At 33.2% G+C, this 13,927-nt stretch overlaps 1 protein-coding gene across 5 annotated transcripts in view; it reads right to left on the reverse strand.

Moving 5' to 3' along the window:
- The window catches only part of LOC140432865 (uncharacterized), a 371,379-nt gene that overhangs the window by 342,930 nt on the left and 14,522 nt on the right, over positions 1-13,927 (reverse strand). The window lies entirely within an intron of this gene.

The following is a 13,927-nucleotide window of genomic DNA, read 5'->3' on the forward strand; positions in this document are numbered from 1 at the left end:
CAATTATAGCATCGCCTAATATTCCTGCCCAAACATTCAGTTTTTCAGGATATTGAGTGTGACCTTCTCTGAATCGATGCGGGTTCGCATCACTCCAGTACCGATAGTTTTGTTTATTTACATTACTATTTAGCATAAAAGAACATTCATCAGTGAAACAAATATTTTTTAACATTCTTGGTTCAATGCGAATTCTTTCAGTCATGAGTTCACACAACTCAATTCGTCTGTCTGGATCATCATCGCCTAGTTCTTGAAGAATTTGTGTTTTGTACGGGTGAAACTTATGTAATTTCAACATCTTTCTAACCGACTCATGTGAAAGTCCTGTCATTGCAGATACTTGACGTGTTGATGCAGTAAGCTCTACTGCAAAATATACAAGGACCTCAATTTGGGATGCTTTATTCAGTAATCTTGAGGCCTCCTTTTTTTTTATTTTGCACTGATCCCGTTTCTATAAACTTTTTAACTAAATCGCCGACAAACACGTGACTTACATTTTTGTATGAATGCCTTTTATAAAATATTATAACTATATAATTATTAAACAATAATTCTACAGGGTCATTAACAGAATCAACAAAAACCTCATTAAATTTTTCATTTAAGCCAAAGATTTACAATTATTACTTCACCATGTATAATTATTATTTATTACATTGGATAGCATTTTTTATAGTATTTTGAATGATGTATCACAAGTAGGGGTTCGCAATTTAAACTTTTTTGGTTGTGATGGGTGGGGTCTAGGGGGTTGATGGAGGTGAGTTCTCTTTCATGTCATTTTAGTTCCCCCTTACTATATTTTTCGCTTTTGTTCGTGAGATATAGCCCATTGTAAGTTTTAAAATTGACACACTGTATATATAAAATATATATGTTCAAAATATATAACAACTGTTCCTAACAATAGCGTAATCAAAACAATCATGGCGTCTATTTTTGATTAGCTGCATAAAAATTTAACAGCTTTTTTGTGTGGTAGCTGTGTTTATAGTTTTAGGAAAATGATAATAAAAACATGTTGAATGCACTGTTCGACCTACTTGTTAGCATAAACACAACTTTATGGGAAAATGTACATCAATCAATCAATCGTGGAGTATACTAATATTGTTGGAGCCTACTTAAAGAGTTAAGTTCTAGTAATCTAGTAAAAATATGTCTGTATTATTTACATGGTATATATGATTTAGATATATATATGTACTGTTGCAGCGTTTTAAATAATGTGACTATTTTTAAACTTTGAGTATTAGAAAATTACACCTAACAGCTTTTACTACAACTGACAATATATTCTCATTAACATAAATAATAGTGAAAAGAAATACAGTTAATCAAAAGTTAATATGGTATGCATGGTTCGTAGTAAGTCCCAAAATGACGTACCAAGCAGTAATATGTTTGGGATGAATCTCTAATTCATATTACTTCTTCTTCTTCTTGTAGTTCCTTCTCCTATCGGATGTTGGCTATCATCACAGCTATCCGTACCTTATTGGCGACTGCTCTGAAAAGATCTTCTAAGCTGCAACTATACCACTCTCTTAGGTTACTTAGGCAGGAAATTCTTCGTCTTCCTATGGATCTTTTACTCTTGATTTTACCTTGCATTATGAGCCTTAATATCTCATATTTCGGACCTCTGATAATGTGGCCTAAATATTCCAGCTTTCTTGTTTTTATGTGCTTTATGACCTCGCAATCCTTTTGTAGCCTTCTTAACACTTCTGCATTTGTAACTCGTTGGGTCCATGGTATTTTCAAAATCCTTCTATAGCACCACATCTCAAATGATTCCAACTTCTTTATATTATCATTTTTATAAATGCTTGTCTTGCAATTTCAATGTATGTCCTTTTATATTGTAAATGTATTTCTCTACCTTGGTCATTATTTTCATTTACTCAGGTTCCCAGATATTTGTAGTTATTCACTCTTTCTACTTGTTTTCCCTCGATATCTAGCCTTCCTACTGTATGTTTCTTAGAAGTAATCAAGCACTTGGTTTTTATAACATGCATTTGTAGTCCATATTTTATCTGACTTGCAGTCTGCAAAACCAGTGGTGTCGTCTGCGAATCTTATGTTGTTCCAAGATTTTTCCGTTTATTAATATACCCTGTTGTTCCTCTGATATTGCTTCCTTAAAAATATTTTCGCTGTACAGATTGAATAACAATGGGGACAGCACGCAACCCTGTCTAACACCTCTTTTGATTCCTATAGATTTTGTATTGACATTTTCGATTCTAATCTTTGCTTTTTGATTGAAAGCAAACAGAGCCTCTCTCGTTCCTAGTCCTCCTCTGAATCCAAACTGGGTGTCATCTATATCTTCTTCTATTTTTTTATATAGTCTTCCATGTATTATTTTTAAAAATATCTTAAGTGTGTGGTTTTTCATTTAAGAAAATTGTTCTGTACTGGGAGCATTCTGTCACATGTACTGACTTTGGTAGTGTTACAAACGCGGACAGCAACCAATCTTCGGGTATTACTCCTGTTGTATATACTTTGTTGAACAGATCTGAAAGTATATGCAGTGTTTCTTCGTTAATGCATTTAATTAGCTCAGTGGGTATCTGATCGGTTCCTACTGATTTTGCGGTCGTTGCATTTCTAATTGCCTGTTCTAATTCGCACATTATTATTTTCGGTTCTGTTTGTTCCCGTAGTTCTTCTTGTATCATTTTATCATCTTCGAATAGTTTCATTATGTATTCTTGCCAAAATCTTAGTTTATCTTTGATGTCTGCAATGAGTTTACCATTATCAGTTTTGAGTATTCCATAGTGTGCTCGCTTTTTGGTATTTGTTAGTTCTTTTATTTTTTTGTGCATATTAAAGCTGTCGTATTTTCTGTCATACTCTTCTATCTCTATGTATTGATCTGTTAACCACTTTTCCTTGGCCTTTTTTATCCCTATTCATATTACCACAAAAGTTAAACAAACTGGATCTGAAAATTAGTTAAAGCTATTGTGATTTGCTTATGGATTAGAAACTAAAACACGCGCTTCGTATTAAATTGGCGATTCATTCCACACTTCGGAAAGACGTTGTTTGTAACATTACGAATCAATACACAAATTTATTTAAACAAACCATATCTGAGGTGTTGGATAAGACATCTTAAGTTGATGTTATATAATAATGAATTTTCTAAAGGTGTCAATAGAATTCACCACGTTCACCAGAGTTCTTCTTTTCTTCAAATTATTTCTTTTTAGTTTTTCTGAAGATGAGCGGTGTCTTTTTATGTTCTATACATTTATTTTATCATTTTAAAATCAAAAGTTTCTTTTCTGGGTAATCCATTTTTGGTTTATCTAATAAAATTTGGGTACATATTTTATTAGCCAAACTTGTGTATGGCACATGTATGGCTTTGTTCCCAGCTTACCTGTATATTTCTTTGTTTTCCTCTGTTTTATTTTGTAAATATAGTCGGCATTGAATTTATCGAGAAAATATCTATCTCCACAAAATACCAACAAATTTGGTGACAATGTTAAAGGCAACAGTGGCGTAGGTATTATACCTACATTAAAAATTGAATAATATTTATTAAGCAGTTGATTTTAAAGAACTCTGCAGTTGCCTAGTTTCAAGTCAAGGATAAAAAAGGGGGAGGAATAAACGAGCGACTAACTATTCCTTCTTGCAAAAAAACAATCAGTTATGAAAAGAAACATACAAATCTACAAACCTGGAGGTAACTGACAAAAAGACATATTGGAAAATAGTTAATCTGTTTTATTTTCCAGCAGAAGGGAACAGGAGCACCACTCGGCACTGGCTTCAAGTAAAGTCTTGTGGAATCAGGCATAACCTTCAAATCAGTTAAAGAATAGCTGCATAGCTACTCCATAATTGCAGCTCATGCGACGATAGAGTGAATGAAAGAGCAAATACAATTTTTCAAAGACAAGTTCTTTGAAAAATTAGTGGAACTAACAAATAATCTTTACAAACAGAACGTGCATATTTTTTTGAAAGATTTCATTACAAATATTGAAAAGGAAGCAGTATACATATCATCAATAGGTAACCATGGCCTCCAGGAGGTTAGTTTTGATAATGGAACAAGGTTAGTAGACTTTGCAGCATTCCACAACCTACTAACAAAATCAACAATATCCAAGCACAACAAAATTTAAAAAGGAACTTGGGTCTCCAACCATGGTATAACAAGAAATCGTCACAGGAATACGCCAACAACGCTATGGAATACCGAAGTTCTTCAGGATGATGAGATAGATAACAAATTTCAAAACTCTATACAAATAACGCGAACACAGAGAGAGAAATATTACAACATAGATTATGCCTGCGAGAATATAAAATTAACTTTGACAAGCATATCAGATATAATACTACGATATTAAAATAGAACAGCAAACAATGGTTCGATGGCAATTGCCTGAAATCCATACAAAAAAGAAACATGGCTAGAAGGGACATACTCCAAAATCCGTCGGTAAACAACACTGGAAGGTATAAGTAGACACAAACAGAGATAAGACGATTAATGAAAAAAAAAAGAAGGAGTACCAGCAACCAATTAATCAGAGAAAATCGGAAGAACAACAATGTAAGACAATTCTGTAAAGGAGTTTCAGGGATCAAGACCGGGTACCAAGTAAGAACAGGAAACTTCCTTTAAAAAGACAGCGGAAAGCATATTAGTAATGAGAAAGAAATCATAAAAACCTGGAATAAATACTCATGCCAACTGTTAAACGATAAATCTAGCAGAAACTCATCAAACATAGAGGTGAATACAAGTAAATTAGAAGACCAATACCAGACATATAAAGAAGTAACCCAGATATAAAACTAACAAAGAGCTGGAAGAACTATATGCAGCTAACTACATAATCAAAGAAATAAAGTCCCGAAAACTTCAGTGGAACACCGCAGAAGACGTTCTAACGAACGAATAGTAAGACTGGTATGGGAAGAATTGTTCCAATTGGAAGAATTTTTACAAGAAAGAAAGGAATGGATCCATGCAGTAAGTACCATAAGAGAAGTTGATTTTAAATCTACTAAGACATCTTTTTATATAATATCTTCAAGCTTGATTTTATCTATTGAAAATTATATGTCAAGTTAAAACAAATATATACATATTAAATATCTCTTCTTTGTCAACCATTTTCCATCCACTCCTGAATGTAGGTCTCTCCCAATTGCTTCCATCTTTCTCTATCTTGCGCCAATCTAATCCACTGTTTGCCTGCCACTGTTCTTATGTCATCTACCCATCTTTTTTGAGGTCTTCCCGTGCTTCTTGTTGTCGTCCTTGGTCTCCATTCTAGAATTCTCCGTGTCCACCTGTTGTCATTATATCGGGCTACGTGACCTGCCCAGCGCCATTTCATTTTTGCAATTTCTTCCACAATATCCCTAATCTTCGTTCTACGTCTTATCTCGGTGTTTCTAATCTTGTCTCTTAGTGATATTCCAAGCATGATTCGTTCCATTGCTCTTTGCGTTGTTTCTAATTTTTTAGCAGATTTTTTGATAAGAGCTACTGTCTCCAAGCCGTAAGTACAAACTTGTAGTATGCATGTGTTATACACCTTTTTCTTTAAGTTTATATCTTGAAAAACACCTCCATTCCTGTAAACTTAAAATATTAAATATATGTACATACAGTTATTACTTATATGATCTGATTTTAAAAATAAAATTTTAATGTCATCAAAATGTTTTCGTGTATTTTACTTCTTTTTGAAGTTCTTTTTTTAGTTTCTCTGTATACCATGGAATATAAAAAAGCCTTACACTCAAAGCTTCTTTAAACATATCATGCCCCTCTCTCTCACCATTTGTAACCAAATAATAAATGTTTCCTGACATCCACTGAAATGTTTTATTAAAAAGCAAAACAAATAAGTTCGGTTTGTAGAAAAGGAATCTCTGAGAATTTTTATAAAAACGCACGTCAACAGTGTCACACTGGAATTTGCCAACTGTTTTTTGCATGAGTCAAAATGGGATTCGGAAACATGTGGTTGACTTTAGATTAAGAAGGGACAATACCAGCACCGTACGTGGTATTGCGTTTTATTAATAAAGGGGGCTAGCCAGATTTGGTTTAAATATGTTTAAGTTTAAATAAAATTTTGTAATTAAGAAAAATAACGTATATGATGAAAATAGTATATAAAAAATCGTTAGTACGGTTATATCATTATTATGAAACTAATTTAGTAGGTTAGTGAAGATTTGCAGTTGTAATTAATTGTTTTTTATAGTTTATTTTTATGAACGAGAGAGTAATTAGCATAATTTTAACTGGTAGCTCCGACCACTCCATGGGCGTGCTCAAGATTAATTGAAAAATTACTTTGAATAATTGTAAAAAATAAATGAATTATTTCAGTGTTATAAAGTGTTATGTGTATGTAAACAAAAGTGACCTCTTTTATCACACACTATATTAGAACTGACTGGCCTACATTAAAAAGGGTTTTAAAAAATTCACATTTTTTTTAATTTTTAAAAATTACAAAAGAGAAAAAGAGTTTTTAAAACCGTCTAAGGTATGTTAAATAGATGAATAAAAATATTAATATAAAACTTACAGCTACTTGTTACAAATCCAAATCAGATTCAGAAGATGAACTTTCAGAACCAAGATTTATAATAACTGGCTCGATCATTTTATCAGTAATATTGTCCAGCTTCCCCATTTTTTCCTCTTCTTTAATAGTGTGATTTACTGCCTTTTCCCAGTTTTCAGGTTTTACATTATTTACGGCCTACAAAAACAACTGTTTAACATCATGAATTTTAAAAGTGGTATTTTTTCTTGAAACTTCACTCTTTATCTGTGCCCATACCAGTTCAATCGGGTTTAATTCACAATGATATGGTGGGGATCTAAGTACTGTCATTCCACGATTTTTGGCAATTTCATCAATTTCGTATTTTTTAAATTTTTCTTTATGAAGGGCACACAACGAATAAAGTTCCTTTCTTATAGATCCGGGATGGTACGTAATATATTTTGAACTCAGCCAATTCTGCAAGTCTTTTTTTAACCACTTGGTTGTGGGCAGTCCTTCTATAAGTCTGGAGTGATAACTTGCATTATCCATTACTATTACACAGTTCTTAGGAAGAAGATCTATCATTTGTTCGAACCATTCTTGAAAGACATCAGCGTTCATGTCTTCATGGTAGTCACCGGTACGAGTTGATTCAAAAGTTAATAAACCACCTTCAACAAAACCGTCTGAACTGCCAATGTGTACTATTATCAGCCTGCGTCCCTTTCCTGATGGTGGGTTTAAACCAGTAGATAAGTTATTTACAAAAGCGTGCCTTTGACTTGTAACAGTTTTATCCTGCCAAAATTTATTTGGTGTATGACCCTCGTTGATCCATGTTTCATCAAGATAAAATATTTTTCTTTTTTGGTTTCTCATTTCCTTTATGGTTCTTAGAAAATGTCTTCTCCATATGACAATATCGCTTCTTTCTAATAAAATAGACTTTCTGGGATTCTTTTTCCAGCGGAAGCCTATTTCTTTTAAAAGTTTCCATAACGTACTTCGACTCATTTCTGGGTAATCCTTATCATCTCGAACTGAGACAAGAACTTTATCCAATGTTGGAAATTCTTGTCTAAAGAAGAATTCATGCACTTTCCGTCGAAGTCCTTCTTTAAAATGATATTCTATTTGAAATTTTGGTTTCCCTGGAGCATTACGTGGCATTTGAAAACTACCACATTTCTCTTCTTTAATAACTCTGTAAATCGTAGATTTCCCAACACCAAGTGTACTGCTAACTAACTCAACGGTCTCATCAACACTTTCACATAAACGTTTGTCTGTAAATGATTTAAAACAATTAAATATTAATGTTTTTTCATTAACTGTTAGAGGACCAATTTTTCGGCGTTTACACGGCACTTCCAAATTTTCCATAACACTAGTATACACAATAAACTGCACCTTGCAACTGAAGTACCTACTTTTAGTGAACTGTTAAGAATTTTGAATACGCCACTTGGACCTTCCTATATACAAAATGGAAAAACCCACTATCACATTTTCTGTGGAATAAGTTTAGAAGGTAATTATCTAGTCAATTACTGTCGTAGATTCCTGGAATTAAAGAATTAAATGTTTTATTGTTGAAACCCTTACTTCGTGGAATGCACTCATTTCAGATAAAATAAAACGTTTTATTTTATCTAAAGAATTAAACTTTATTTTGCAAATAGATAAAATAAAACGTTTTATTTTATCTAAAGAATTAAACTTTATTTTGCAAATAGGTAGGTACTTATTAAACTTTTATTGGTTATATATAACCAATAAAATAAACATCTTACATTTCTTGCAAATTCATTAGTACCTGTTAACCTCCATCACTCCGACACTGGCAACCTTATTTAGGGATTAGTAAACCTCACAACTATTGTATTCTATTCTGCTCCAACCTTTATACCTGGTGGTCATACTCAATTTAAAATTGTTTTCCTATATACTTCTGTAAACTTGTTGACAAATATCTGTTTTTCATTGAGTCACCCGTATCAACAGTTTAGGGATTTGCATACATAATTTATTGTTTTATTACTCTCTCATACATAAAAATACACTATAATTGTTGCAAACAAATAAAGTATAAGAAGTGTATCTAAAGGATTAAGTGAGAAGCAAGAGTCCTCTAAATATACCTAAATATATACAGATAATACGAGTAATAATAATTAAAAACTTCCTTAATTGTAAGTCTTTGGAAAACATTCTGTGATATTTATTAACCTGCATGTCAACACCATCGATAATAACATTTTTTGATAAGATACTCAATTACGCTTGTAATATGTTTTGAAATTTCTTTTAAGAGGTCAACTATTCAATTAATTAAACTGATTAAAAAATAAGGTTAAATGTTACTAAATAAACAATCAAGATGGGTGTTCCAAAGCAAGTACCAGTGATTGGCTTGACTACAATATCATCAGAGAGTCGAAAATAAACTTGAATTTTTTCTATCACTTTATTGCTACGAAGAATTGTGCATTGTGGGGGAAGATACCAATCTTAGTATGTTCTTCGCGGTGCTATTGCCTTAAAATAGTGTGGCAGATGTTTTACGGGAATATTTATTTGCTAGAGCATTACAGATTAATGTTCCACAGTAATCTGCCAGCAAACTACGACTTTATTTACCTTGATAATGCTTTTCCATGTCTACAACGTCTTGGTGGAACCGTTCTCCATGTTCATCACTTAAGCACCTAAATTTTCTGGAGAGAAATTCAGATGAGCATTCAGGAGGAGAATTTTTAGAGACATGTTACATCAGCTTTCTCTGTAGGCAGTAAGTAATTCATTGACACGTCCTTTGTAATTGTCAGCTTTTGACATTGCGAAGAAAATTGTACACAACTATTTTAAAAGCTCTCTCTTAAATCATTAAATTCTGCTTTTGAAATTAGACGCAGTTTTGACGAACACTCTAGTTCTTAAAATAGTGGATTATTGTCTATTTTCTAAGTTTTCTTCATCCACACTTAAAGTCTTTGGTGGTTTTGGGATATAAATATTTTTGCTATGTTCGACGGCTATAGCTGATAGTAAATGGGGATACTGCACAGTATTCTTGGACTTCGGTCCTATAATCTGAATTTTCATCAGACAAAAATAACAATTTATAACATGGACTGTCGATTTTTTCCATATCATTGTTGCTTTAAAGCGCATTTGACATTTTGTAGCTTTTAATAAATTTGTTAATAACGTTACACAAGTCTTACAAAATATATGAGGGGGTCATAACATATCTTGATGTCCTACTTTAACTCCGTAACCTCTACACACAAATGGGATCTTCTTCTTCCTATGCCATCCCCATTAACGGAGGTTGGCGATCACATTTTTAAAAGCTTCTCTGTCTTTTGCAACGTGGAATAATTCGTCTACAGTCATGTTTGTCCAGTCTCGAATATTTCGCAGCCATGACTTCCTCTTTCTACCTATTCCCTTTTTGCCATCGACGCTACCCTGCATGATGACCTGCAGAAGACTATATTTATTATTTCTTAGTATGTGTCCAAGGTATGCAGTCTTGCGTACTTTTATCGTTCTCAACAATTTTTTGTCTCGACCCATCCTTCTCAGCACTTCCTCATTGGTGACCCTGGCAGTCCATGGAATTCTTAACATTCTCCGGTATATCCAAAGTTCAAAGGCTTCAATCTTTTTAACTTATTACGCTTTTAGTGTCCATGTTTCTACCCCGTACAATAGTTGCGACCAGACGTAACATTCAACAAACTTCAGTCTCAGCGCAGTATTCAGATTTTTGTCACAGAACAATTGTTTGAATTTTAAGAACGCTGCCCTTGCCATTTCTATTCGTACCCGGATCTCTTGGTCTGGATCTAATTCTGTGTTGATGTAAGCTCCCAGTAATTTATATTTTGTCACTCTCTCTATTTGCTGTCCACCAAGAGTTAGTTGTTCATTATTTATTGGACTCCTTGATACTATCATAAATTTGGTCTTATCTGTGTTGATGTCAAGTCCCATTTGAATGCATTCACTATTTATTGCATCTAGTAAAGTTTGTAGTTCTTCTATACTCTCAGCCATAATTACCGTGTCATCTGCAAATCTCATGGTGTTTATGATTTCTCCACCAATTCTTATTCCCTCTTTTTTTCTTTTCCCATAAGGCTTTTCTGAATATGACCTGTGAGTACACGTTGAAAAGCGTCGGAGACAAGACGCATCCTTGCCTAACCCCTCTCGCAATCGGTATATTATTTGTTTCTATATCGTTCACCTTTACTACTGCTTTCTGGTTCCAGTATATAGCCTTAATAAACTCAATGTCTTTTTTGTCTAAATTGATGTTTTTTAATTCATCTATTAACTTCATATGCTGCACTCGGTCAAAGGCCTTCCTAAAGTCTATGAAGCATACATATGCACTCTTGTTATATTCCCGACATGTCTGCAAGAGTACCGTCAACGCAAATAATGCTTCTCTTGTACCCATGCCTCCTCTGAAGCCAAACAAAGTTTCATCTATCTGCTCCTCACAATTCTTATAAATTCGGTTTTGAACAATTTTCAAGAGAATCTTTAAAGGGTGGCACATTAGGCTTATCAATCTATAGTCATTACATGATTTGGGATTGTTGTTTTTTGGTATAGGTAAAAATATTGATTTAAGCCATTCTTCCGGGATGTTGCCCTCTACATATATGTGGTTGAGAATTCGGGTGAGTCTCTTTATATTACCGTCATCTAAGTAGGGATGGGAAAAACCTACCGGTTTTAACCGAAAACCGGTTTTTTTACTCCGCAATAACCGGTTTTATCGGTTGTTTTTTTGTCCCGGTTATAACCGGTTTTTTATTTTTAAAGTAAAAACCGGTTATTAGGTTTTTAGGGGTGATTAGGATTAGGTTCGGTATTATTTTGGATCCCAATCATAATCATTATTCTCAAGTAATTATTCCAAACAAAACTATAATTCACATTTTATTTTATTTTATAAATACACAAGCAAACTTGTAACCTATTGGATTAAAAAAACCGAAAACCGGTTTTTGCAAAAACCGGTTTTTTTGGCCGGTTATAACCGCCAGGTTAAACCGTAAGCAAAAAAAACCGGTATAACCGAAAACCGGTGTTTTGTCAAAAACCGCCATCCCTACATCTAAGGCTTTTAACAGTTCAACTGGAATTTGATCAGGACCCGGTGCTTTTCCTTGTTTTGCATTCTGTAGGGCATTCTTTACTTCTGAGGGTATAATTTGTAGGTATTGTTTTTCTTCACCTATATCTTGTTCATTTTCTCTCTCGTCATAGAACAGATGGATTATATATTGTTCCCATACTTCCTTTATTTTGCTCTCTTCAGTAAGTATTTCTCCATTATTATCTCTTGTTATGTCTTATCTTGTGTTATCTTGTGTTATCTTTGTTGCTGAGTTCTTCCAATTCCTGGCATTCTTTGTTCATCCGTTCCTCCTTAGCCTTTCTGATTTCATATTTGATTTTATTATTGATGGTTTTATATTTATTTTCATCTTTATTTTTGTATTTTCTTTTTTCATTTATTAGCTCAACTATTTCCGGTGTCATCCAGTCTTTTTTAGTGGTTTTCTCTTCTTCGCCTAGGACCTCCTTTCCGCTTTTAGTATGGCTTTTTTCATATCTGCCCATTCAACGCTTCCTTCAGTTAATTTATTTATCTCTGCGTTTAGTTGCTGTTGGCAGTTGTCGTCTTTTAGGTTTTTGATGTTAATTTTGGTGGTTTTAACTTTTTTCTCCGGTTTCCTGAGTTTAATGTTGACGTTTGCTAGTAATAGATTATGATCCGTATCTGCATCTGCGCTTGGATAGGTTTTTACACTTTGTACTCCATTACGAAACCTTTTGTTAATCGTTATAAAATCTGGGATAAGACGATCTACAAATGGGATAAGAGTAGGTTTTTAAGATTTGAAAGTTAGTTTCTCACACATATAACAAAAGCTGTTATCCTGATTTACACACTGCCTAGACATTATACTTTGTTGGTAATTCATAATCAATCACAGTTTACTTATATAAATGAACAACATAAATGTAAAACACAAACAGTTAACTACGTTTTAAGCCACGACGGTAGGAAATGTACTAACTTCGTACGCCAATAAATACCTATTAAGGTATTCCATATAATGGAAATAAACAGATTGAACCTGTCTTAAACTGAGATGTGGCAGCGCGAGCAAAAATTGATATCTCACTTATCTACCTATTTTCAAGATATAGTTGCTGGTTAGTCAAGATTAGTAGATGATAAACACATTTTCTTTTTAATTTGGATGTTAGAATGTCGAAACATATTTTAAATGCCAAAAAATCTCCATGTCACAAAATATGTGTTGGGCAGTGTAATGTACAAAATCTTACGAGAAGAAGCAAATGTTATCGGTTCATTTTACGTGGTAGAATCTTGGATAATAACTGAAGCATAACTTAAATGACTGGGAGTTTTTGGGATGTGGTACTACAAAATAATTTTGAGAATCTCCTGCACAAGGAAGTCATGAAAAGTATCGGTAAGGAATGTGAAATTATTTCAACTCTAAAGGAACGAAATTTCTTAGAAAAAAAATAAACAGCAGAGAAGGAAAATATGGTAGAATAAAGGGGCAGTGTGGCAGTCTTTTCGAGAAAACTTATCAAAACTTTTTGAAAGTGTTTAACTACTTTGTTGTGTCCTTTCAACTACAACCCTTTCAAAAATGGAATTTAAAAAAAAATTAATTTAAAAGATCTTATTGCCCTTAAGGGACAAAATGGTTATTTTAAGTACTTCATAGCTTAAAAGCTAACCAAGTTATAAGTAAAAAAACCAATCACATACTGTAGGAGATATTAGAACGTGTATATATTCGACATATATTCTTACTGGAGACCGTAAGTACAATATCAACTTTAAAAAATAAATTACTTATTCGTCGTAGATAAAATATAGTATGCAACTCGTTATGATTACCTTTCAGCATTGAAACGTTACAGGTTTATTTACAAGTCGAAAAAAAATATGTAAGTAAGAAAATTGTTGCCTGATAGCTATCGAAGAACCGTCTATGACCAACATATATTCTTAACGGAGACCGGAAGTACAATGTGAGCTTTTTTTAGTCGTGCTCGTCGTAGATAAAACATAGTATGCAACTCGTAATTAGTCTTATGCTTTTACATCGACAATATACTATGATAAACACTTTTTCTATGTCAACAATTCAATTTTTTCTAAAGTGCAGTGACCCATCTCTACTTATCCCTATCCCTAATGACATCTATGCCTAATGTATCTTATCCCCTATCCCTAATAATGTTGCTTATCCCGTCCCTAATATTGCTGTTTTATGATG

Source organism: Diabrotica undecimpunctata, chromosome 1 (genome assembly GCF_040954645.1).
Source record: "Diabrotica undecimpunctata isolate CICGRU chromosome 1, icDiaUnde3, whole genome shotgun sequence".
Taxonomy (NCBI): Eukaryota; Metazoa; Arthropoda; class Insecta; order Coleoptera; family Chrysomelidae; genus Diabrotica; species Diabrotica undecimpunctata.